Source organism: Elgaria multicarinata, chromosome 21 (genome assembly GCF_023053635.1).
Source record: "Elgaria multicarinata webbii isolate HBS135686 ecotype San Diego chromosome 21, rElgMul1.1.pri, whole genome shotgun sequence".
Lineage (NCBI taxonomy): Eukaryota > Metazoa > Chordata > Lepidosauria > Squamata > Anguidae > Elgaria > Elgaria multicarinata.
The window spans coordinates 5,050,521-5,075,408 of record NC_086191.1 but is presented as its reverse complement, the minus strand read 5'-3'; the positions used below and the strand labels follow the sequence as shown (position 1 = coordinate 5,075,408).

General features: G+C 47.3%; 2 protein-coding genes across 2 annotated transcripts in view; one reads left to right on the top strand and one right to left on the bottom strand.

The window, feature by feature from the left end:
- Positions 1–13,292, bottom strand: part of CDC42SE1 (CDC42 small effector 1) — a 39,488-nt gene extending 26,196 nt beyond the window's left edge. Inside the window, exon 1 of the mRNA XM_063145749.1 lies at positions 13,090–13,292. The gene's annotated coding sequence lies outside the window, so the exon portion shown is untranslated. The remainder of the gene's footprint in view (positions 1–13,089) is intronic.
- BNIPL (BCL2 interacting protein like) overlaps positions 1–24,888 on the top strand; it is a 276,141-nt gene that overhangs the window by 55,846 nt on the left and 195,407 nt on the right. The gene's annotated exons all lie outside the window — the stretch shown is intronic.

Below are 24,888 nucleotides of genomic sequence, written 5' to 3'. Positions count from 1 at the left end.
GTATAGGACTGGGCTGTGTTCTTGTCTCTCCCGGCCACTGCACCCTCCTGCCAGAGCCGGGAGCGATTCCCACACCGGCGCTGGCCGTATTGTTCCCACTCGACAATTACGGGCTGTGTTTTCCCTGCCCTGCCTCCAACCCCATTGTGAACGTCGCTCTCGCTTCTAAATGCTGTCATCGGTCTCAGGGTTTTCCCACAGGCTGGCTGCCAACGGCACACACAGGAGGGGTTGCTATGGTTCAGAGAAAGTGCTGTGAGGCATAACCTTCCCAGGTAAAACTTTGCCGTGAGCTCAGGAGGTTTGCTGAGGTCAGCTTCTCTCTCTCTCTCTCTCTCTCTCTCTCTCTCTCTCTCTCTCTCTCAGAACTGCTTTAGCACTTTTAAATCTTTGTGCTGATTTATTTTCCGGCCAGTTTGACCCACTGGCTGTACGTGCCTCACTGTTTACGGAGTCCCCTTCTCCTTACCCGTTGCTGCTGCTTTGATCTCTCAGTTTCACAATGCACCGTTGCGGTGTTCATTTATCCGTTATGAACCATTATTTATCCTTCTCTGTATTGTGGTTTTCAATGTCCCCGGAGAACTCCTCTTCCAAAGTGTCATAATTATCAATCGCTCCTGGTCTACCTTACAGGGCTGTTGGAAGGTCTACTGAGATCACGTATGTCACGCAAAAACAAAGCGAAACCAACCCAAAAGGTTCAACAAAGAGAGCCAGTGTGGCGTAGTGGCTAAAGTGTTGGAATGGGAGTCGGGAGATCCGGGTTCGAGTCCCCACTCAGCCATGGAAACCCACTGGGTGACTTTGGGCCAGTCATGGGCTCTCAGCCCAACCCTACCTCACAGGGTTGTTGTTGTGAGGATAAAATGGAGAGGAGGAGGATTATGTATGCCGCCTTGGGTTCTTTGGAGGAAAAAAGGTGGGATATAAATTCAATAAATAAATAAATAAATAAATAAATAAAAACCACATATTCACCAGTTGGCAGAATTTTTTTTAAAAACAAATTGATAGAATGGGGGGAAGGAGTTGATTTTGGTGGGTTTGGGGTAGAAATGTTCGGATTTTGTTATCACGGTCCATGCCGACAGGGCTGGATTAAGACTCAAAGGCCTCATACCATAAAAATAAGGAGGAAAAGGTGTATTTCACATTACAATAGGAAAGGTAATGAAAGGGTACTAACTTGCGTTAGGGGGTGCTTGAAGTTAAAGAGTGTCAGCTAGCCTTTTGCAAAGATATTTATAAAAGGATGACTAAAGTACCTTGCTTTGGACTTCTTCTAAATTGGCTCGAGTCTGCACTTATTGCCTCCGATACTAAAGGCTGCGTTGCCACGCTTTCTCTATCTAAAGCAACTTTGCTGTGAGTCACATCAGGCTTTTCAGCAGATTGAAGCCAGAGTGATTTCCTCTTAGTTATCTTAGTTTTCTTCATCATATTTAGAAGCCCTTCATAATAGGAGCCATGGCTTACTTGGCTTGTTCCTAAATCTGGCATTGCATGTTGGAGACCAGGACCCGGCGGCTGACGACGACCTAACCTTCCCGACTCTTCATTGGAACGCTGCCTGGCTTTCTCCTGAAGGACAGCCCCGGGCCACGAGGGGATTCTCAAGTGGAGTCCCCATTCCAAAGTCATCTGGGGGGTCAGATGGTCAGAGCGTGCAGCTGTCTGGAGCAAAATTCTGGGCCCCTGACTTTGGCTGGATATTGTTAACTCCAAAGCAGCAACTGTCTCCTTCTGTTTGCCCTGAATTGCTTGCCTGCATTGTTTCCCACCTAGGATAGGGTGACCCTATGAAAAGGAGGACAGGGCTCCCGTATCTTTAACAGGTGCATTGAAAAGGGAATTTCAGCAGGTGTCATTTGTATATACGGAGAACCTAGTGAGATTCCCTCTTTATCACAACAGTTCAAGCTGCAGGTGCCCTGCCCTCTTTTATATCTGGTCACAGTATAGCTGCAGTATAGCTCCTGCAGCTTGAACTGTTGTGATGAAGAAGAAATTTCACCAGGTGCTGCATGCATACAAATGGCAACTGCTGAAATTCCCTTTTCTATACAACTCTTAAAGATACAGGAGCCCTGTCCTCCTTTTCATATGGTCACCCTACCTAGGAGTATAAAATTCTCACTGCAATAAGCAGAGATTCTTAGACCACTGATTGAACATAAGAAGCTGAAATTATTATTATTATTATTATTATTATTATTATTATTATTATTGGGTGACCATATGAAAAGGAGGACCGGGCTCCTGTATCTTTAACAGTTGTATTGAGAAGGGAATTTCAGCAGGTGTCATTTGTATATATGAAGAACCTGGTGAAATTCCCTCTTCATCACAACCGTTAAAGCTGCCCTCTTTTAAATCTGGTCACTCTAGTATAGCTCCTGCAGCTTTAACTGTTGTGAAGAGGGGATTTCACCAGGTTCTCCATATATACAAATGACACCTGCTGAAATTCCCTTTTCTATGCAACTGTTAAAGATACAGAACTCCTGTCCTCCTTTTCATATGGTCACCCACTATTATTATTATTATTATTATTATTATTATTATTATTATTATTATCTCTCTTTTCCTGCTCGTAGCAGTTTTCTCGATGGACGTGACGGGCTTTGCCAGGTCATGCTGTCTTTTAGCGATTCAGGAATTTCCTGACAATTGAGCTTTTTTTTTAGTACGGCTTTCTGGATGTATTTTGGTAGGCTGAGTTTCTGAAGGTTGTCTGTCTAGTTTTTTGATGTAGCGATTATTATTATATTATCATTATTATCCACCATTTCCCCTCTTGCAGGGAACCCAAGATGTCTCCATTTCGTCTTCACAACAATCCTGTGAGGTAGGCTAGCTGAGAGTGCGTGACTGGCCCAAAGTCACCCAGGAAGCTCTACGGCTGAAGGGGACTAGAACCCAGATCTCCCGAGTCCCAGTTCAACACTCTAACCACTACACCACACTATCTGTCTCATATGTGGGATGCCTCCTGACATTTTGGACTTATTCATTCATGCATGCCTTCAGCCTTTCCTTCCAATCCTAGGCAGTCCATCGCCAAAGCTCTTTGAGCAGGTCACAGCATGATAAGACATAGTAACAGTAAAGGAAGCCAGATTCCAGCTGGACATCAGGAAAAACTTCCTGACTGTTAGAGCAGTACGACAATGGAATCAGTTACCTAGGGAGGTTGTGGGCTCTCCCACACTAGAGGCCTTCAAGAGGCAGCTGGACAACCCTCTGTCAGGGATGCTTTAGGGTGGATTCCTGCACTGAGCAGGGGGTTGGACTCGATGGCCTTGTAGGCCCCTTCCAACTCTGCTATCCTATGATTCTATGATTCTATGAACATTCGGGAATTTAAAACTTAAAAAGAAGTTAAAAACAATTAAGAAAACCCCCACCAGGACCTGATTTTAAAACACCCTAAAATGTAACTTTATATGCTGTCAGATGCTTGGGAGAAGAGACTTAACCTGGACCTCTCTGGGGAAAGCATTCAACTCCCATCATCCCCAGGAATGCTGGGCATTGTAGTCCAAGACATTTAGAGGGTACCACACCAGAGAGGGCAGATTTATGTCATTTACCGTCACGCCCTTTACCGTCACGTTGTCCGGGCGGCTTACGCTGGAGTAACGCAAAGCAACTGAAATTCAGAATAAAGCCTTTAAAAGAAAACCCATCTATGCGGTCAAAAGTGAAATAAAATATGACTACAAAACCAGGCTGACGGCAGCCCCAAATCAAACACCTCCATTTTAAAACGCAGAAGCCTGAAAAGCGTGAGTTCACTCAAAGGCCGGGATGAACAGAAAGCGCTCTTTCGCGTGGGGACGGCACCGGGGAGATATTTCTGGGGAGGCTGTTCCAGAACCGCAGGCCACTACCGAAAAGGCCCTGCACTTCAATCAGTGGGGACATTCAGAGGAATACCTTAAGCTTTGGGTTGGGGAACATTGAGGCCCTCCAGACCTTGCTGGACTGCCACTGGCTATGCTGGCAAAGGCTGATGGGAGTTGTAGTACCCAGAAAACTGGAGGGCCACACATTCGCCAAGTCGTGGTTTCCGTAGCTCTGCGTCGTCCACTCTGACATTTTAGTAAATAAGGCTAAATCAGCCTTCCTCAAACCTGGGGCGCTCCAGATGTGTTGGACTGCATCTCCCAGAATGCCCGGCTGGGGCATTCTGGGAGTTGTAGTCCAACACATCTGGAGCGCCCCAGGTTGAGGAAGGCTGGGCTAAATAAATAATGTCAGGTCCTCTCTCTTGTGCCTCCTTTTTTTTTAATTTAGGAAGGAGGTTTCAAAGGGGAAAGACGTCCTATACCCATGCTGGAAAACCCATTTTCCCCCGAGAGAAGCCACGGAGCACGAGGCGCTAACTCTGGATGCTTGCCAGTTTACTGGCTAAGGTTCCAACGAAAGCGACGACATGATACTGGTTTCCGCCCTCCTGCCCGCCCTTGACCCCGAGCACTTCCGCGGGGAGAGTTATTTTGGGTGCCGTCGGTCACATGGCAGCACTGGTCACACGGGGGACCCAGTGTAGCCCACGCACATGATTCTCTCGGCACCTTGGGGAGTTAGCGATCTGGGGCGAAAGACAGACAGACAGACAGACAGACGGACAGACGGAAGCACCACCACTGCCACATAGATCTGGTAGAAAACACACCAGGACAGCCTCTGTTCACACATTCTCTGGCTTGAAGGCAAACCAGCCCCCCTAAACTCACAGCTGCACAGAACAGGAGCAAAGTCACAAGAGGATCTAACGGACACAAGCACTGCAGGTTTTGTACGAACACCCTGCACCCTGGAGTCGCGCTTTCGATTTATTGCCGCGTTTCCGGGGGCCCTGCCACCTGAAATCGGCGGGAGAGGCACTGGAGGTTGATGAGGTCATGAAAAGGAGCCGCAAATGTCTGTGACAGGCCGCCCAAATTCCCCGGCAACTGGTGTACGTAGGCATACTGCCTCTGAGACTGGAGGTAGCATATAGCCATGAGGACTAGTAGCCACAGATGGCCTCCTCCTCCAGGAATTTTTCCAACCCTGTTCTAAAGCCATCCCAATGGGTGGCCATCGCTGCAACTTTAACGCTGCGCTGTGTGAAGAAGTCCTTCCTTTGATCCGTCCTGAATCTCCCACCAGTCAGCTTCATGGGATCACCTCACTGGGTTCCAGTAGGAGAGAGGGAGAGAAATGTCTCCCTATCTTCAACAGGCCTCCCTGCCCGGACCAATTTCCTTTGGGCAAAGCCTCATAGATGCCCACAGGAATTTCGGAAGGGCGCAACCACACTTTTTTTTTTTTTGTCAAAATGAATGGCCTGTGCTCCCTGTTGGATAACTATGCATGTTGGATGTGTGTGTGTGTGTGTGTGTGTGTGTGTGTGTGTGTGTGGATTTTTTGCCCTCCTACTCAAATCTCTTGGGTTCAGCCTTTCACGCAACAGTGGGTTTATTTATTTATTTATGGCCACCAGTGAGGGAGGAAGCAGCAGCCAGGCACCTCTCCATCGTGCCTGGGTCCAGCTCCAGCTGAGAGCCCCCTCCCTCCTGCTACCAACTGTCTCTGCAGAGGCCACCAGTGAGGGAGGAAGCAGCAGCCAGGCACCTCTCCATCGTGCCTGGGTCCAGCTCCAGCTGAGAGCCCCCTCCCTCCTGCTACCAACTGTCTCTGCAGAGGCCACCAGTGAGGGAGGAAGCAGCAGCCAGGCACCTCTCCATTGTGCCTGGGTCCAGCTCCAGCTGAGAGCCCCCTCCCTCCTGCTGCCAACTGTCAACTGTAACTGCTGAACTTTCCAACTAAGATTGTAGTGTCTGAATTTGCTTTGCTTTCCCCCCTCCACCTCCTCCCTCCCAATCCCCTTTCCTTTTGTATCATGTCTTTTAGATTGTTAGCCTGTGGTCAGGGACTGTCAAGAAATACTTTTGTAAGCTGCCATGAGAGCCTTTTTTGGCTGAACGGCGGCATAAAATGCTTAAATAAATAAATAAATAAAAATTATTTATTTACAATATTTATATACCGCTCCCCATTGAAAATTTCGGAGCGGCGTACGAGATAAAATAAAATAAAAACAGGAATACAAAGTTGGCGCCTGCCTGACCTCCAGAGGCAGGGAGTTCCATAGGAGGGGGGGCCACCACGCTGAAGGCTCTTCCCCTGGTGGACTCCAATCGGAGGATGGGTCTATGTGGAACCACCAGGAGCAGGCCCTCGGATGACCTCAGTGTCCGGGCAACTTGGTAGGGGAGAAGGCGCTCTCTCAGACGCAACCTCGGTGTTTCCCTACTCCTGCATTGATCACAGGGCTCCTGGATGGTGTCTATACACTCTACTAACCCTGTTGTGGCTGTGAGTGGTGCTGCATTGTCTATATTACACAGACGCCAACTCGCAGCCATGTCAGGTTCCCCCCCCCCGAAACTGCGCGTTTTCAAAGTCTCGATTTACTGCGACTTTTCGATTTGCTCTGAGGTCACCGCACTGTTTCCCCTGGTTTGGTTTGGGTTATCCACAAGCTGACGTAAGCAGGGTAGGAGGCACGCGTGACAAGGGAATGGCCGGCGGCGCTGCGGTTTTTTCCCCTGGTCGGAGAGCCCACGCTGCCTCCTGCCTTCTAGCTTTTTCGTTTTCGCCTCGTAGCAGCGGTGCTGCGGGGTTTTGAGCGCATCACCTTCCAACGCAGCCCCGTGTCACAGGTTTGCGGCCTGCCGTTTATTTGCTCGCTTCAAATAATTAGACGTCAACCAAGCGGAGACAGATGCCATGCCGTTAGCTCGTTTCCCACAGGCTTGAGTCACAGCCACGGCGGCTTTCAGGCCTTTGTCTCGACTGGGTCACATGCCTTGAACAAAAGGATCCTTCTTTGTGAAAATGATACATGTCACGAAGGAAAGGGCCTCAGAACTAATCTGGCAGTGAGAGTCTCCTTCTGGCAACGGAACAAGAATGGGCAGAGCCTCCTGGTCTGACCCCTTAATTCCAACCCCCAACTGCAGCTTTCCCCAACTGGGCACCCTCCAGATTTATTTTAATTAATTTATTTATTTGCAATATTTACATACCGCTCCCCATTCAAAATTTCGGAGCGGTGTACAAGATAAAATAAAATAAAAACAGAATAAAAATAGATTTTAAAAGAAGCAAAATGCACAGCGAACCCCAGATGGGTTTGGACTGCAACTCCCAGCAGCCCCAGACAACATAGAATCATAGAATCATAGAATAGCAGAGTTGGAAGGGGCCTACAAGGCCATCGAGTCCAACCCCCTGCTAAATGCAGGAATCCACCCTAAAGCATCCCTGACAGATGGTTGTCCAGCTGCCTCTTGAAGGCCTCTAGTGTGGGAGATCCCACCACCTCCCTAGGTCATAGAATCATAGAATAGCAGAGTTGGAAGGGGCCTACAAGGCCATCGAGTCCAACCCCCTGCTCAATGCAGGAATCCACCCTAAAGCATCCCTGACAGATGGTTGTCCAGCTGCCTCTTGAAGGCCTCTAGTGTGGGAGATCCCACCACCTCCCTAGGTCATAGAATCATAGAATAGCAGAGTTGGAAGGGGCCTACAAGGCCATCGAGTCCAACCCCCTGCTCAATGCAGGAATCCACCCTAAAGCATCCCTGACAGATGGTTGTCCAGCTGCCTCTTGAAGGCCTCTAGTGTGGGAGAGACCACAACCTCCCTAGGTCATAGAATCATAGAATAGCAGAGTTGGAAGGGGCCTACAAGGCCATTGAGTCCAACCCCCTGCTCAATGCAGGAATCCACCTTCAAGCATCCCTGACAGATGGTTGTCCAGCTGCCTCTTGAAGGCCTCTAGTGTGGGAGAGCCCACAACCTCCCTAGGTAGCTGATTCCACCGTCGCACTGCTCTAACAGTCAGGAAGTTTTTGGTGTAAATTGGGGGACCCAGAGGAGACCTGCTGAGGACGATGGGATTTGTAGTTCGACACATAGTTCCAGTGTGCCAAGTCAGGGAGGGCAGGGCAAAGACATGAACCAGGAAAACGCTGATTCTAATTTCACCTCTGCCACTGATTCACTGTGTGGTTTTAGGCAAATCACTCTCTGTCTCTTTCTCTCGTTCTTTCTCAGCCTCAGCTCTTCCGTCTGTAATATGGGGATTGTAACACTGACCCACTTTTATGGGGGAGTTGTTAGAACTGCTGAGTTACCTAACACTCAAATGCATGACCCAAACCCTTCGAGAGCATGTATACAGTATTGGATCTACGTGCTGGTTAGGTCTCCGACACCCATCAGCTGAACTAATGCCATGTCACGGCATGTGCCCAGACATCCCAACTGCTCAGGGAAACGTTTCGTTTCATCTGTTTCATTGATTATAATTTTATACCACCTCACAGCTGAAGCTCTCTGGGTGGGTCACAAAAATAAAACGTAAGCAGCAACGGAACGTTTGCAGCCCAGCTTCGCTTTATGTGGGAAGGGAATGCTGTCAGTTTAGCTGGGATGGACCCATCTCATGGGGAGAGGAGATTTTAAGTGGGGCAGGACAAGGATAAGAAAAGGAGGCGGAGAGGAGTTTGATGGAGGCAGGGAAACTGCAAAGTGTGTCTACAGTCTCCCCCAAATTGGTGTCCTTTAGATGGGTTGTGGGCCGTGCTGTCTGCGGCTAATGGGAGTTGTAGTCCAACAACGTCTCAAGTGCATCAGGTTGGCAGCCTAACAACACAATTTGACTCCTTTTCTACTCAGAAACCAAGTTCTCTTATGTTCCGGGGTGGGGGTACTACTCCGAAGTAGATGCATGCAGCCCGAATCGTCCTGACCCGAGAACCCAGAGGATCTCAGAGTGAGAAATGAGCATCCAAAGAGGAGCATCCAAGTGGGCCCAGCTTCGGACCCGGCTACCGATACATCGGATGGCATCTCCTGGAAACAAGGGACCGGATCCCAGTGCTTGTGATGGACGTGCCGCCATAATGATGCCATGGTACAAGACTCATTGTCTTACAGTCCTAACGCTTGCTGTGTGGAAAAGGAGCTACAACTCGCTCACTCCCTTTCGCTGCTCGAATAATCAGAGAGAAAGACAGAGAGCAAAATGCCCAAGGCTCATACTCTGGCTCACCCTAATTTCAGCTCAATCATCCCCTCCCTGTGCCCCTGGCCTTCTAAAAAACAGCAGCTGAGGAACGTCAGGTCTCCTCTGGGTCCCCCAATTTACACCGAAAAGCAGCCTTTAACACTGACCCCCAGTTTAGCACCTAATCCCCACCCACCCCAAATCTCGAGCGCGCCTTAACAAAGAGCCTTTGATTCCCTTTCTAGCGATTTGAAGTCTAGTTTCAGACTGCCTTCAGATGTAATTTAATCGACCTTTTAAAAGCGAGGAAACTCCTTAGAATAAAAACCCAACGTAAAGCTTTCAAGCATCCGAGTCTTCACAATAAAAGATCACGGGGTTGTTTGTTTTGAATCCGCTGTGATTAAACGCCTGGTCTCCGGGTGCCCAAATCACACCGTTACACAAACGAGGCCTGTGGGATTGGGCCCCTGGTGCGTACACACAGACACGTGGGTGCGTGCTTACGTGCTGCCACATACAAATTCCGGCTCCACTCCAAGCCCTGACATGCCCCTGGCTTGGCTGTTAAGAAACCTTTTGAGCGGTAGACCTCACGTCACAGGAGTGGGATGCAGAGGAGCGGAGGAAGAGAGGCCGGAGTTGGCAAGATAGTGGTGTGATGGGAGGAGGGAAGGACATTCCTACCCAACGGTAGCGTGGATTTCATCTCTGAGCAGCTGTTACAAGAAAAATCAAACTGAATTCTCACCCTCTTTTTCCCAGGATGCACTTTGATCACTGCCACTGCAGAGAAAGAGGTGTGTATCTGTTAAATCCACCTGCCCCAAATTTCAGATATTTTAGAACCCTGTTGTCCCCTAACTGATTTTTGTGGCTTCTGGGTGTGTTAAGTTTTGGTGAATATATGATCCTAAGAGAAATGTTTGTGTGTCTCCCCTCAATACACACACAAATTAAGGTTATTTTTTTACTGTTTTTCTCTGATTACGGTTTTATGTTTTGGTTCTTTTGCAAACCACCTTGGTTCGTCTCAGAAAGCCAGTACAGAAATACTATAATTAAATACATTTTTAGATTGTGAATCTGGAGTAGGGGTTTGAGTTTTACATTTTATGTCTTCGAATAAGATCCAATAGCACGCGATCCTATGCATGTCGAAGTAAGTCCAGCTTGGAGCTTTTCTACACAAGGCTACTAATCCGCTATATCTACTTTTGATTTTGTCGCGGAATTGAGAAACATAACCTCTAGGTGGTACTCTGGTATAGTGGAAAGGTGCAAATACACAAGTGGAAATGGCATTTTCTTTCGCTTTCACAATTAAATGCTGCATTTCCCCTGCTCTAAAAAACCCTCCCTAAAAATATTTTATGGCTTTTTTTTGTTTTGTTTTTATCTGATTATGGTTTTTATGTTTTGGTTGTTTTGCAAACCACCTTGAGTTGTCTCAAAAAGCCAGTACAGAAATACTATAATTACCATTTTTAGACTGCGAATCTGGAGTAGGGGGTTTGAGTTTTACGTTTTATGTCTTCGAATAAAATCCGACAGCACGCGATCCTATGCATGTCGAAGTAAGTCCAGGTTGGAGCTTTTCTACACGAGGCTGCTAATCCTCTGCATCTACTTTTGATTTTGTCACGAAATTGAGAAACATAACCTCTAGGTGGTACGCTGGTATAGTGGAAAGGTGTAAATGCACAAGTGAAAATGGCGTTTTCTTTTGCTTTCACAATTAAATGCTACATTTTCCCTGCTCTAAAAAAAAAAAAAACTCCATGAAAGTGCAGGTTAGACACCAAAGCAAAACTGGAGACTCATTCGTCTAAAGAACCCATAAACAACTGTGAATAGGGAATGACAAGTGCATGATAAAATGCCTCAAGTAGAAAAGCCCTGAGTTCAATGTAGCTTTCTCCCAGGGATGAAATGCACAGAACGACACCCGTCAAGTCCTCTTATTATGAGTCAGGGACAGGCACTTTAAAAGAGTTAGGGCCCAGATCCATTGGTTGCAAATCTTTACTATTTACATATGCTGATTTATATCTATATATGCTCAGTTAGAGAAAATTGCTAGGATGCCTTTACATTTCACAGCCATTTAAATCCTCACCCAATTAATCTCAAGTCAAATAAACTCTTCAATTAATTTGCACCCTGACCTAGATTACCCCAAACCAATAGGAAAAACTCCCCCCCCCACCTCCTCTCTAAGCTGAATTTTTACACAAGGGAAGATTGGTCTCTCTCTCTGTGTGTGTGTGTTTTGCAGATGTGGTTAACCCTTTCCTCCCCAGCTTGCCTTGCATGGCAATGAAAGCTGAGGAAGATGTTGCAATTCTGGGGAGTGTGTGTGTGTGTGAGTGTGAGTGTGTGTGTGAGTGTGTGTGAGTGTGTGTGTGTGTGTGTATTTTCCTTTCCTCCAACCTCCCCCTCCCCAAGATTGGCAGAAAAAATGTTGCGATTAAGTTCAGAAGGAGAGAAGAAGCAGAACTTCTTCTGGTACAGATGGATGTACGGATGTACAATTTAGAGCAAGAAATCAGATCTCAAAAGCTGTGTCATGCCGGCTTTCTGCCTCTCTGCAAACTGCTTGAACAATGAAAAGAGCTCTGAGTCAAAGCAGAGAAAGGAAATGGGAGGTGGAGGGGCTGAGAGAGAGAGAGAGAGAGAGAAAGAGAAAAGAGCCCTTTAATGTGGTTTTGTAAGAGGTTGTAAGAAGCTTACTATAAGAGAAGTGGTTCTTTTTGGGTTGGTGCTGTTTGTGAGGCTATTAAAAAAATAAAAATAAAAATTGGCCTCTTCTAGAAATGTAACAGCGCAGGTCGTAAATGTTATTTAGTTCCTTGGAGCTAAATTCTGTCTGGCACCACTGTGGGAAGGGAAGGCCCAGCGGTCACCCCACAGCTCTAGGGTTATAGTTGACCAAAAGGGCTGTGAGCTTTCCCAAAGTTACAAACCAAATGGGTTTCTCTTGGCCATTCTCCGCTTTCAAGTCCATGGGGCGAGTTTCAAAACGGAAACCAATGTTTCTGTTAAAGCTGCCATGTTTTCTTTCTCTAAAACTGGCACGGCTTGCACCCAACTTTAGAAAAGGGGGGGGAGAAAAGGGGGGGTTACAGACCCATATTTTGGAAAGGTGCTTTAGAAACACCCAGGAGTCTCTTGCAACCGGAGAAGTCATTTTCCCCCAGGAAGGAAAAACAGGTAGAGCCCAAAGGTACTTTGGTGGAAAAAACACAGACAAATGTGCAAAGTTCCTCAGCCGGCAGCCCAGAATGGAAAATTCAGACATATGTTTGAAAGAGAGGGTGGAAATGAGAGAGACGGGGAGATATCCCGCCCTGCCCAATTTTTCTTTTCTGTTGGTGGTTTTGAACGGGTTTTCCCTCCCCACTTTTTTTTTTCAAAATGTGTCATCGAGTAAAAGAGAACTGAAGATCTTTGCAAAAGGATCTCATCAACCGACCGGGGGAAAAAAAATCCCTTTTCTAAGCCAGGAAAACAAATCAAGCCAAACCATGAAAGAAAACAAGAAAAAGAAAAATAACAGAGTGAGAACTTTTGAACGCCCAACTCTCCCTTCTAAATCAATGGAACAGTGTCTTTTTTTTTTTTTTAAGAACATTGAAAACTTTTGAAGGAGTAAAGCGAAACCGATTTCAAAAAGCCGACTGAAAAGACGATTTTCAGAGCGCTCCAGGTTTTCACAAAACAACAGCACATTTTACGAAAGAGACATTACATTTTGTGTGGGTGGGAAACAGATCTGGTTCAATTTGGGGTGCATGGCGGTGGTGAAGATGGAAGCGTCTTTTTTTCATTAAAAAAAAAAAGGAGGAGAGAAAAAGTTAGAACTCAACTTTGGAACTAAGAAAGAAAGGACTTTGAAGAGGACATGACAGAGATTAAAAGAGCCTGGCTGAGCTCCAGTTAGCTTAGTCAATTACCAGAGTGAAACTGACCACAAAGTTTAAAAGACCAGTGTGAAATTGAAGGATTCGCCTTACCTGTTCTTCTCAAGGGCTTATCTCCTTTTCTGGGTTATTTTCACCCCTCCTTCTCTCTCTCTCTCTCCCCTTCGTTTCGCCGCTAAGTTCCTCAGCTAGACTGGCAAGGAAAAAAAAACGTTTTCCTTAGGAGATTCTGTCTCTGCACGAGGTGTGGTTCTCTGCGGGGCTGCGTGTGAGAATAAGGAAATGTTCCGAAGGCGTCACACACACATACACACATAGTTGGTTATTCAATGTACACCATCTCCACCAGTCTTGACTTGCAAGAGCAAATGCGCCCATTCTGGCCACTGGCAGCATTGCACATAACGCCTGAGTTGCTGCTACCGGGTTCATGCTGCGAATTCAAGATCAGCCCAAAAGTTGCCCAAGTTATGGAAAGGAAGGCGGGGATCCTGTGTCTTTTAACAGTTGCAAAGAAAAGGGAATTTCAGCACGTGTCCTTTGTCACAACAGTTAAAGCTGCAGGAGCCCTGCCCAGCATGGCCAGATGCAAGAAGAGGGCAGGGCTCCTGCAGCTTTAACTGGTGTGATGAAGAGGGGATTTATTTATTTATTTATTACATTTATATACCGCCCCACAGCCGAAGCTCTCTGGGCGGTTTACAACAGTTAAAAATGGTAAACATTAAAAAGTATACAAATTTAAAAACCATCAAAAACATAAAAGCAACAGTATAAAAACAAGAATATCCATTTAAAAACAACAATTTCTGGGGTCCATTAAAAACAAACTTAACGTTGTTAAATGCTGTTAAAATGCCTGGGAGAAGAGGAAAGTCTTGACCTGGCGCCGAAAAGATAACAATGTTGGCACCAGGCGAGCCTCATCGGGAAGATCATTCCACAGTCGGGGGGCCACCACTGAAAAGGCCCTCTCCCTTGTTGCCATCCTCCGAGCTTCCCTCGGAGGAGGCACTCGGAGGAAGACCTTAGATGTTGAGCGCAGTGTACGGGGTAGGTTCATGTCGGGAGAGGCGTTCCATCAGGTATTGCGGTCCCAAGCCATGTAGGGCTTTATAGGTTAAGACCAGCACCTTGAATTGGGCTCGAAAACATATAGGCAGCCAATGCAAGCAGGCCAGAATCGGAGTTATATGCTCAAACCTCCCTGTTCCAGCTATCAATCTGGACACCGCATTTTGCACAAGCTACAGCTTCCGGACCGTCTTCAAAGGCTGCCCCATGTAGAGGGCATTGCAGTAATCTAATTTCCCCTGGGTGCTGCTTGCATATTATTATTATTATTATTATTTGCATTTTTATGCCGCCCAATAGCCAAAGCTCCCTGAGCGGTTCACAAAAACTAAAACAATTCAAAGTGTAAAACAAACAGTATAAAAACATGATATAAAATACACATTAAAACGAATTAAAACAGACCATACATGATTAAAACATCCTGAAAACATCCTGAAAACATTCTAAAATTTCACTGGATAGGCCTGCCAGAATAGATCAGTCTTTATTGCATACAAAGGACACCTGCTGAAATTCCCTTTTCAATACAATTATTAAAGGTATAGGAACGCTGTCCTCCTTTTCATATGGCCACCCTACTCAAGATCTCCTCCCCACCACACCATAGTCACCACCTGTGAGAACTGCTAGGGGGTCAGAGCAACCGTTAGGAAATGGTAACATTCAGAGGACCTCAGAGGTCATCTAGCTGGGCCCCCGCCGATGCAACAAATCTGCATACAACATCCCTGATAGGCGGACATCCGGCCAGCCTCCATTCAAAACCTGCCAGCATTTGCCAAAACATCCTGGATACACCACTGGATGTTTGCCGCTCTTCCTAATGTTCAGTTGAAAACCCTTTTTGTGTCCTCTGAACCCGCCGGTTCGGGTCCGGCCCTCTGGAGCAGCCTTCTCCCAGATTTTTTTGGACTACAAATCCTATTCTTCCCCATTGGCTATGCTTTCAGGGGCTACTGCCACCACAACCACCACGTTATGAGATGGGGTGGGCGACTGACAATGTTGTCGGACTGCAAGTCCCATCACTCCTCCCCATCGGCTCAGCTGGCCAGGCCTGATGGGAGCTGTAGTCCACATGCTGTCCACCCAGGTTATAAGAAGAGCCCCACCATGTTGCAGGGTGGGTGGGTGAGTCTTTGTTTACCCAGGACTTTTTTCATAGCCATTCTGCCTGCTTCGTATGACAAGTTTTAATAAAAACCGACAAACAGGTAGAGGGAACGACATGCTCAGAGGCACCCTGTCTTTCACATTGCTTCCTGCCAAAGTATTTTGACATGCTCAGAGGCAGCTTGTCCTTAGTTCTTTTTTTAGAAAAGGAAAGGAAGTGTGTGTGGGGGAAGAAACTGTTTCCAGAAGTTGCTTAGCATAGGCCCCCAAACCTTTCTCTTTAGATGGGTTCCACCTCCTCCTTGATGGGAAACTCTCTGCACATGCTCAGATGCACGTCACTGGAGGGTTTTTTTTTTTTAAAAAAAAGTGACTTATTTATTTAAGGAATTTCTCACCCGCCATAGAATCCAATGATTTTTCAAAGCGGCTCACTGTCTAGGAGAATAAAGCAACACGGAAAACCTATATGAAAAACTGTGAGTTCTGGGCATCTCACCAAATGTCCTAGTTGCTCTTGGTTATGAAAAAGCTAAAACGACAATTCAACAACGTATTTGGGATATGGAATTGCAAAATCATTTGAGTTTGGCTTCAAGGTATCCTGAATTTAGAGATAATGGGAGGATATTTGCTTATGCAAAATATCTGGTGGGCTTGAATATTCCTAAATTCAGGAAAGCTTTCACTCTGGCCAGGTTTAACGTTCTGCCTTCAGCCCTTTTGGATGGAAGGTTTGGATATATTCCCTACCAAGAACGGGTATGTCCCTGTGAGATGGGTAAAGTGGAAACAGTAGGCCATGTTCAGCTGTACTGTTCCTTTCATCAAGATTTGCGCCAAACATTTATAACCTCTATCTTGCAGCGAACTCCTGGTAGATCAGATGAATATTACATAAAACATCTTCTATCGGATCAGAATCCTCAGGTTACTCTAAAAGTGGGCAATTTTTGTGCGGCTGCCTTAAGCCGACGGAAATTGATGTTGAAGAATTTTATTGTACCTTAGACTTAGGCTGAGACTGCCGTGTTTTTTGTATTTTATGTATGTATTTTATTGTATGTTGGTTTTTTTAAATATTTATTTATTTATTACACTTATATACCGCTCCCATAGCCAGGGCTCTCTGGGCAGTTTACAGAAATTCTAAAATTGAGGTAAAAACAAGTATACAAAATTAAAAACTCTAAAACACAGAACATACACACATAAAGCATTAAAAACCAATTAAAAACTAAACATGTGGGTAATTAGGATGTGCCGCCATATGCCTGAGTAAAGAGGAAAGTCTTAACCTGGTGCTGGAAAGATAGCAGCGTTGACGCCAGGCGAGCCTTGTCAGGGAGAACGTTCCATAGTCTGGGGGCCACCACCGAAAAGGCCCTGTCCCTTGTTGCCACACTCCGAGCCTCTCTCGGAGTAGGCACCCGGAGGAGGACCTTAGATGTTGAACGTAGTGACCGGGTATATTCACGTCGGGAGAGGCGTTCCGTCAGGTATTGTGGTCCCAAGCCGTGTAAGGCTTTATAGGTCAAAACCAGCACCTTGAATTGGGCTCGGAAACATACAGGCAGCCAGTGCAAGCGGACCAGAGCAGGTGTTATATAGTCAAACCTTCTGGTTCCCGAAATCAATCTGGCCGCTGCATTTTGCACGAGCTGCAGCTTCCGAACCGTCTTCAAAGGCAGCCCTACGTAGAGCGCATTGTAGTAATCTAACTTGGAGGTTACCAGAGCATGGACAACTGAAGCCAGGTTATCCCTGTCTAGATAGGGGCGTAGCTGGGCCACCAACCGGAGTTTGTAGAAGGCACTCCGTGCCACTGAGGTCACCTGAGCCTCCAGTGACAATGATGGGAATATTATTGTGATGATGTTTTCTGCTGTGCTGGTCTATGACCGAAACAAACAAACAAACACAGAAAACATTTCAGAAGTACAGTTAGACGACGTTCAAAGGGATAAGTCAAATTCAGGAGTGTGAGACGTTAGCCATGATGGCAAAATCGAGCCTTTGTGTTCAGGAGCAGTCTACCACTAAACACCAGTTGCTGTGGAATACCAGTTGCTTTCATGCCCGTATAGTGGGGTAACCGGAGGCATCTAGCTGGGGCTAATGGGAGTTGTAGTCCCACACATCTAGGGTGTGTGGGGAGACCAGGTTGGAGAAGGCTGATGTAGCCAGTCGGAGCGTTTGCCAGTGGCAAGGAGAAGAAAAAAGGTACGAGAGAGAGAGAGAGAGAGAGAGAGAGAGAGAGAGAGAGAGAGAGAGAGAGAGACAGGAAGAAAAGAGTTTGGCTGAGATTATATAAGCGTAAAATAAAAGCTGCTCTATAATTTATCTTCCAGCAAAAAGCACCGGTTGTTGAAAGATTCATGAAATCAAAGAAGCAGCAAGAGGAGAGAACAGCGAGAGAACGCGGGGGCTTTCTGAGTGACGGCTCCCAGGCCTTTTTCGGAAGCGGGGAACGTCCATTTGTGAGCATCGTTGCCAGTGCCACTTGAGGAGGTTGTGGGATCATGCCCCTGCCACTACTGTGGCAAGGAGTTCCACAAGCCAAGCACAAGCAAAATTTGGGCTGGAGGCAACCATCTTGACTGTAGACTGGGGGGGGGGTGTATGTGGAGGTTACAGGCAGCCCTTGATTCCCTTTTTCCGGGTACAAAGGCTCTATTATTCAATTAGGGTGACCCTATGGAAAGGAGGACCGGGCTCCCGTATCTTTAACAGTTGCATCGAAAAGGGCATTTCAGCAGGTGTCCTTTGTATGCATGCAGCACCTGGTGAAATCCCCTCTTCATCACAACTATTCAAGCTGCAGGAGCCCTGCCCTCTTTTGTATCTGGTCTCTCTAGTATAGCTCCTGCAGCTTTAAGTGTTGTGATGAAGAGGGGATTTCACCAGGTGCTGCATGCACACCAAAGACACCTGCTGAAATCCCCTTTTCGATGCAGCTGTGAAAGATACAGGAGCCCAGTCCTCCTTTCCATAGGGCCACCCTATTCTTGGAGGCTGCTCCCACGCTCTGGAGTTCCCTGCAGAGAGAGGCTCTGTTAGTCCCTCTCTGTGGTCCTTCAACCACCAGGCAAAGATGTTTCTATTTCGGCCAGCCTTTGACATATAAATTGATCTGAATACATTTTTGATTGATGCGTTTCGGTGGGCTGGGATTGGCCAAGCACAGTCCGCTGATGGAACTGAACACAATCTCCTCTTATTCCCCCCGCTCCCCAATAAAACGTTAAAATCTTCTTAAAATGTGTAGACGGCTGTTTTCCACAGCAATGTCGCGCCAACTACACTTCCCACTTGCAAGCTGGTGTTGTGAGCGTTTCAATTCCATTCATTGCACCGATGTTCCCATGCTCCTTTCGGGTGTTGCGTGCGATTCTCTCCCCGTCCGCTTACCCTCGCAGCAACCCTGCGAGGTAGCCCACGAAAGCTCACGCTGTCGGAAATTAAGGTGCCTTGGGACTCCATGGCCTTCTGCCCAAAGGAACATCTTTATGTGTGGAAGGAAATTGGAAGGGAGAAAGCTACAAGAGAGGATCCCATGAACGGCTTAGCTGAATAGAGGCCTCTCCTTGGGATCCACAACCCCCCCCCCCCCCTATTTCTTTCCCACCCTGTTTCTTATTGCTTCAAGCCATGGAGTCCTGAACAAGGGGTCCTTTGTCCCGCTTTTAAATAACCCCCGTCACCATAATTAATAGCACGCACAGAATTCTGTTGCCGCTGAGGAACGACTGAAGAGTCCCTTTCAGCTACTTTTTCATCTTGCGGTCTGCCCCCCCCCCCCCCAAATCTCCTTCTTTCTCCTGCTAAGCTGCAAATAAAATAAGATAAAATATCTTATACAACAATAAGATACAAAAATATCTTATACAACAATACGACGACAACAAGATGGTTCCCTGTTTTACTGACGTCTCTCGCGGTCCTGCGGAGTTCATTTTGGGGTTCCGTAAAGCCAAAGGCGTTAGCAAAGGTGAAGTCTAACGTATCCTCGGGGTGTCTCTTCTGCTTCGTTCGTGCGATTGGCTGAGCGTCGCTCGTGCAGAGAGGCGTTAGTTATGCCCAAGAGCATTCTGACCAAGGTATTTCGGACGTGGACGTTTCAAAGCCGCCGATGGAGGTGTACAAAATCATGCTCGGTGTGGAGAAAGTGGACAGGGAGACCTTTTTCTCCCTCTCTCAAAATACCAGAACCATGCCAGGCAGAGTTAAACTATGGAACTCACTGCCACAAGATGTAGTGACGGCCACAACTTTGGATGGCTTTAAAAGGGGGTTGGATAAATTCCTGGAGGAGAAGGCTAGCAAGGGTTACTAGTAGGGATGTGCTCCGCTTCTCCTCGGACCGGAGAAGCAGGAGCGGATCGGGGGGCTTCGCCTCCCGTTAAGGTGGAGTCGAAGAGGATTGGGGGAGCCGCGGAGCGTTGCGGAGCGGATCGAGGTGAAGGCGGATCCTTCGCCTCGATCCGGAGCTCCGCAAAAAAGGTAAGGGGGGTTTACTTGGCCCTGCCGCTGCCGCCCATGTGACGACGGCGGCAGAGCCAGGTAAGGGGGCAAGAGGGAGGGGGGTCTTACCTGCATCCATCCACGGTCCCGCGGCTGCTTCAACTGAGCCTGAGGACTCAGTTGTAGTCCAACACATCTGGAGCGCCCCAGGTTGAGGAAGGCTGCTCTAAAGGTAGCTTTTGTTTTATTTTGCTTTTTTTTTAAAAAAAAAGGAAACCCCTTTCACGTCGGATCAAGGAGGCCCGCCGAAAAAACGAAACGAAATCCGAGGGTTGAAACACATCGTCCCTTTTCTTGTTCGTATTTAGGACCGTCTCTTCAGCCGCCACGTTGAGCAGGGTGACTTAGAAAAAAGGATTTCAAAACAGAGCCCGAATCTGGCCTTCCTGGGGTCCCAATCCTGCCCTCTAGGGTTTCCCCGACGGCTCCACCTCCTTTCACAGTCCAGCCTTTTTCTTCTGACCACCCATCGTCCGGTGATTTCCTGTCTTTTGTGTAATTCTTGAAATGCCTGCCAGGAAGCGTGGCAGTTAAAGCTAAAATATGCTTTTGGCCTTTGGCCCCGCCCACCACTGGAATGCGGCCCACGGGCTGCGGTAAGTTGGACACCCCTGTTTTATGAGGCCAGGTTAAGAACACAAGAACGTCAGAAGACCTCTGCACGATTAGACCAAGGGTCCATCTCGTCCAGCACTCTGTTCACACGGTGGCCAACCAGCTGTCGACCAGGGACCCACAAGCAGGACATGGTGTAACAGCACCCTCCCGCCCATGTTCCCCAGCAAATGGTGGACATAAGCCTACTGCCTCTACTACTGGAGGTAGCAAAGAACCATCAGGGGTAGTAGCCGTGGCTAGCCTTCTCCTCCAGGAATTTATCCAACCCCTATTTAAAGCTGTCCAAATTGGGGGCCATCGCTACATCTTGTGGTAGTGAGTTCCGTAGTTGAATTCTGCACTGTGTGAAGAAGGCCTTCCTTTGATCTGTCCTGGATCTCTCACCCATCAGCTTCATGGGATATGACCCCATCGGGTTCTAGTATTTTGAGAGAGGGAGAGAAATGTCTCCCGGTCCACATTCTCCACACCAGGCATCATTTTGTACACCCTGATCAGGATGAAGGAACTAGTGATGAGAAGACTGAGTGGGGTGGGTACACATGAAAGCCCTCTTCAAATCCCCAAAGGGCAAAAAACTCTGCTGCCCCAGCAGACAAGGTCGGTTAGACTCAAGCAACAGGAGGGGAGATTTTGGTTGAGTGTTAGGAGAACCGTCTTGATGGCAAGAACGGTCCGATAATTGATCCAGGGATCTAGAGGTAGGGGTGGTTTGAAGGGGGAGAGAACATTGAAGGGGGAGAGAACATCACGAACTCAAACGATCCCTCAAACTGTGCCAGCTTTCGAGATCCACAGATCTCTTCATCAGGCGAAAAGTTACCCGCCCACCCCCAGAGAGTTCTGCAGTTCTCGAAAGCTGGCACTGTTGGGGGGATCTTTGAGATCTGGCTTAATATTCCATGGTAGGGATTGGGGCATTTTTCTTACCGCTGCCATTGCCCCCCCCTCCCCCGTACACCTATTCACTGTCTCCAACCCCGCGCCTAACGGTCTGATATTTCCCAGAACTGGAAGCTAATATCGTCGCAATTATCTCATAATTGCATTTTCAATCCCTTTCCACACACACCCCTCCCCTGAGGAAGAGCTTGCATTCCAAATACAGGATGGAGCTAAATATGTGCCCCTATCTCAGGGCGCATCACTGGCTTCAACATGGTGCGCCACCTCCCCGGCTGAAAATAGAAAATAGTTCTTGTGGCTGATTCATTGGCCCAGAAGCCCTCGCAGGAGGGTAATTGAGCCGACGGTTCAGGAGCAGCTGCATTGCAGCAAGGACAACGCATGTGCGCAAGACATTCACACACCCTCCCAGACAAAAGCAAGGAAGGAAAACGGAGCGCACCATCTGTACACCTCTGGGTCTTCTCCACTGCTAGCTCTTCTCTCTTTCGAACGGTAAGAAACTGGGAGACACCCAAATATTATTCTTTAAAGGGCTTCGAAATAAGGATATAGGATTCTTTTGTGGGCCTTGTGCATGCCTTTTAAAAAAAAATTCCTCCTCATCCTCCCTCTTGTCAATTTCAACGGAGGGTGGTCAGTGACAGGGATTATGATGATAAACCCTTTATTCCATTTGACAATGGCGTGAATAAAATCTCCTCTGGTCTCCAAACGCTGCTGCAATCCTCTTAACAGGAATGGACCCCACCCACCCCCTGGCCAACCTATGTTTAAAAATTAGCAGGATTTGAAAGGCAGCTGAGAAATATTAAAGGGAAGACAGATGAACTAAACAGAGAGTGATTTCAAAATATATTTAGAGCGCACGGTTTCAGCTTCTGCCTCATCCATAGCTGTGGTGTTAAATGGCTGTCAGGAGTGGCAGCTCTTTCAAAATATATATTTTTGATATTAAAGAATGTATTTTAAAGAGTGATATTTATGGACACCATTCTCTTTTTCAGGAGGAGGGATACACATCTATATTATACACCCCAAAAGGGAGTGATAGTTGTTTTAAATGGATTTTTTAAATATATACTTTTGGTGGTTTTAAATTTTTGTATATCTGTTTTTAATGTTCATTGTTTTTAACTTTTGTAAACCGGCCCAGAGAGCTTCAGCTATGGGGCGGTATATAAATGTAATAAAATAAATAAATAAATAATGGTCAGAAAATAGCTTTTAAAAAATAATAATTGAAGGGTTTAAAATAAACAATAAAGCTGCGATCCTGTACGCTCTTACATGGGAGAAAGTGCCATTGATCTCAGTGGGTCTTACTTCTGAGTAGACCTGGCTAGGATTGAGCTGTTCGATTCCTTTCATTCTCACCTCTGCACAACCTATAAGTTAAGCAGACCCCTGCTCCTGCTCCGTTTTAATTCTGGAGGGGGAGAAATTCTTTGGAAATGCAGATACACAAATGCTTGTGTGTGTGTGTGTGTGTACATAAATATCTCTGCGTCCACCGTAAGGAGGATGCTATTTTAAAAAGGCAGATGTCCATTTCATCTCATGCATGCCACAAAAGGTCTTTCGGAGCCTGACCTTCTCCATCTTGGGTGTCCACTATATAAAATTAAAAAAGTGATCTAATTTCTTCCTAAGGCGTCAAGCACAGAATGCTTATTTAGACACCCATCTCCCCCAAGGAAGACCAGGAGAGAAGGCGTTACCTCAGCTTTCCTTAACTAGGTCCTCAAAAGCGTGGGACTACAATCCCCATCACCACCAAGGGATCATGGGAATTGTAGTTGACATGGCTGGAGGCTGCCCAGTTGGGGATTGCCTTTGCTGTCTGAGGTCAACGGGAACTGTATTCCCAAACATCTGGGAGGTGTCCCAGTTAGGGATTAGCCCTGCTGCCTGGGGATGATGGGGGTTGTAGTCACACCCCTCCAGAGGAGGCCTGGTTGGGAACTGGGCTACCCCAGTGGGGATTTTTCCCCCCATCTTTCGGATGTGTTTCTTTTTCCTCTGTTCTACTTTAGTAAAACTATGATCAGATGTGTATTTGACCCGATTTCCTCTATACAATCATTTGTAACCGTTGGGGATTTTAGAAATGTTTTTTACGGCTGCCGACGCCTGACGCCATGAGCCGCTTTGAGCCAGGAACGCGGCCTCCAAGCAAGGTGGTGGTGAAACCGATGATGGAGTTTGTAGTCCCGCCATCTTCCTCCCACTCTGGTCAGGGAAGGTTGCCGTAGGTTTTTAAAACACAGCCAAGTGAAGAGTTGGGTTACCGAGACGGGGTAATGGGGCAGCGTTGCTCAGTGGGTAGAGAATTGGGAAGCAGATAATGCAAAGTCATGGCTGGGCCAAGAGAATGAGCATCGGACATGCAGCCAATAGGTTCAAAGAAAGCAGATCTCCCACGTGAGAAGCATAGGCGTGCGCAGCACATTCCATTAGGGTGTGCACTCAGGGAATTCTACTTTTTAGAGGTGTTTATTAGACACTGATGCCCTACTATGCGTTCAGCTTGCCTGACAGTGGGAAGGCCATCGCAAGTGAGGGGAGGATTGAGGAAACGCTGATTGCTTGTGACTTTAGGGTGTGCCTGGGCACACCCGGCACACCCCTTGTGCATACCTATGGTGAGAAGCATGGACCCTAAGGGCAGCGTGGGTCTGTGTAAGGGCACTGCAGCCAAATTCATCACCTGTCCAGGTGTCAGTGCCTAACAAGACGCCAGGCAGCTTCCACGCTGATCAATTATGGAGCGGCAAAGGCAGGTGGGTGGGATGGTGTGGGGAAAGAGAATATCGGGGGTGGCCATGGAGGAACAGACGAGAGAGGGAGAGAGAGGAGGAGGGGAAATGAGCCTAGAGATCCTGTAACAAGCTAGTCTGGAACCAGAAGAAAGAGGAAAAGCATCTTTCTTGATTTTTAATTTTGCAGGATGGAGGAGTGAGAGCTTCTCCACAGTTAGCAAAAACCCCGCAGCCTTACCGGGGCTTTGACTTCCGGAGTCTTCACAGGTTTAATGATCGGCGTAATACACGTGCTCCCTCCCCCCACGCCCGTTTTTGCCGGTTCCTTCCAGTATGTTTCCTTTTTACCGCCAGCAGATAGCGCGGCTTTATAGCACAGTTTCGATTTATTGCCGCATTTTCGGGGTTTTATAAAATGGCAGATTGCCGCTTGAAAATGCTGGGAGAGGCATCAGAGGTGGACAGGGTCATGGAAAGGTTTGTGAGTGACCAATCATGAGAGTCCTCGCAACAACCCCATGCGGTAGGCTCAACCAGACAGTGGAGCAGAGGTTTGGCCCATGACCCTTTCCCAACCCTGTGGCTCTCCAGATGTTTTGGACTATAACTCCCATCAGCCCCAGAGACGTGACGCTGATGGGAGTTGAAGTCCAACACATCTGGAAGGTGACAGGCGAGGAGTGGCTGTTCTAAACACTCCGCTGGGCAGCCCAGATTTCAGCGCATATTTTGACAATGCAAAAGCAAAGCAAAAAGGAGAAGAAGAAAAAGATTGTGGCTACAAAGGTGTGAATGTATTACTTTCACAGTGTGGTGTAGTGGTTAGAGCATTGGACTGGGAGTCAGGAGTTCTGGGTTCTAGTCCCCCCCCCCCCCGGCCCATGGGAGCTCA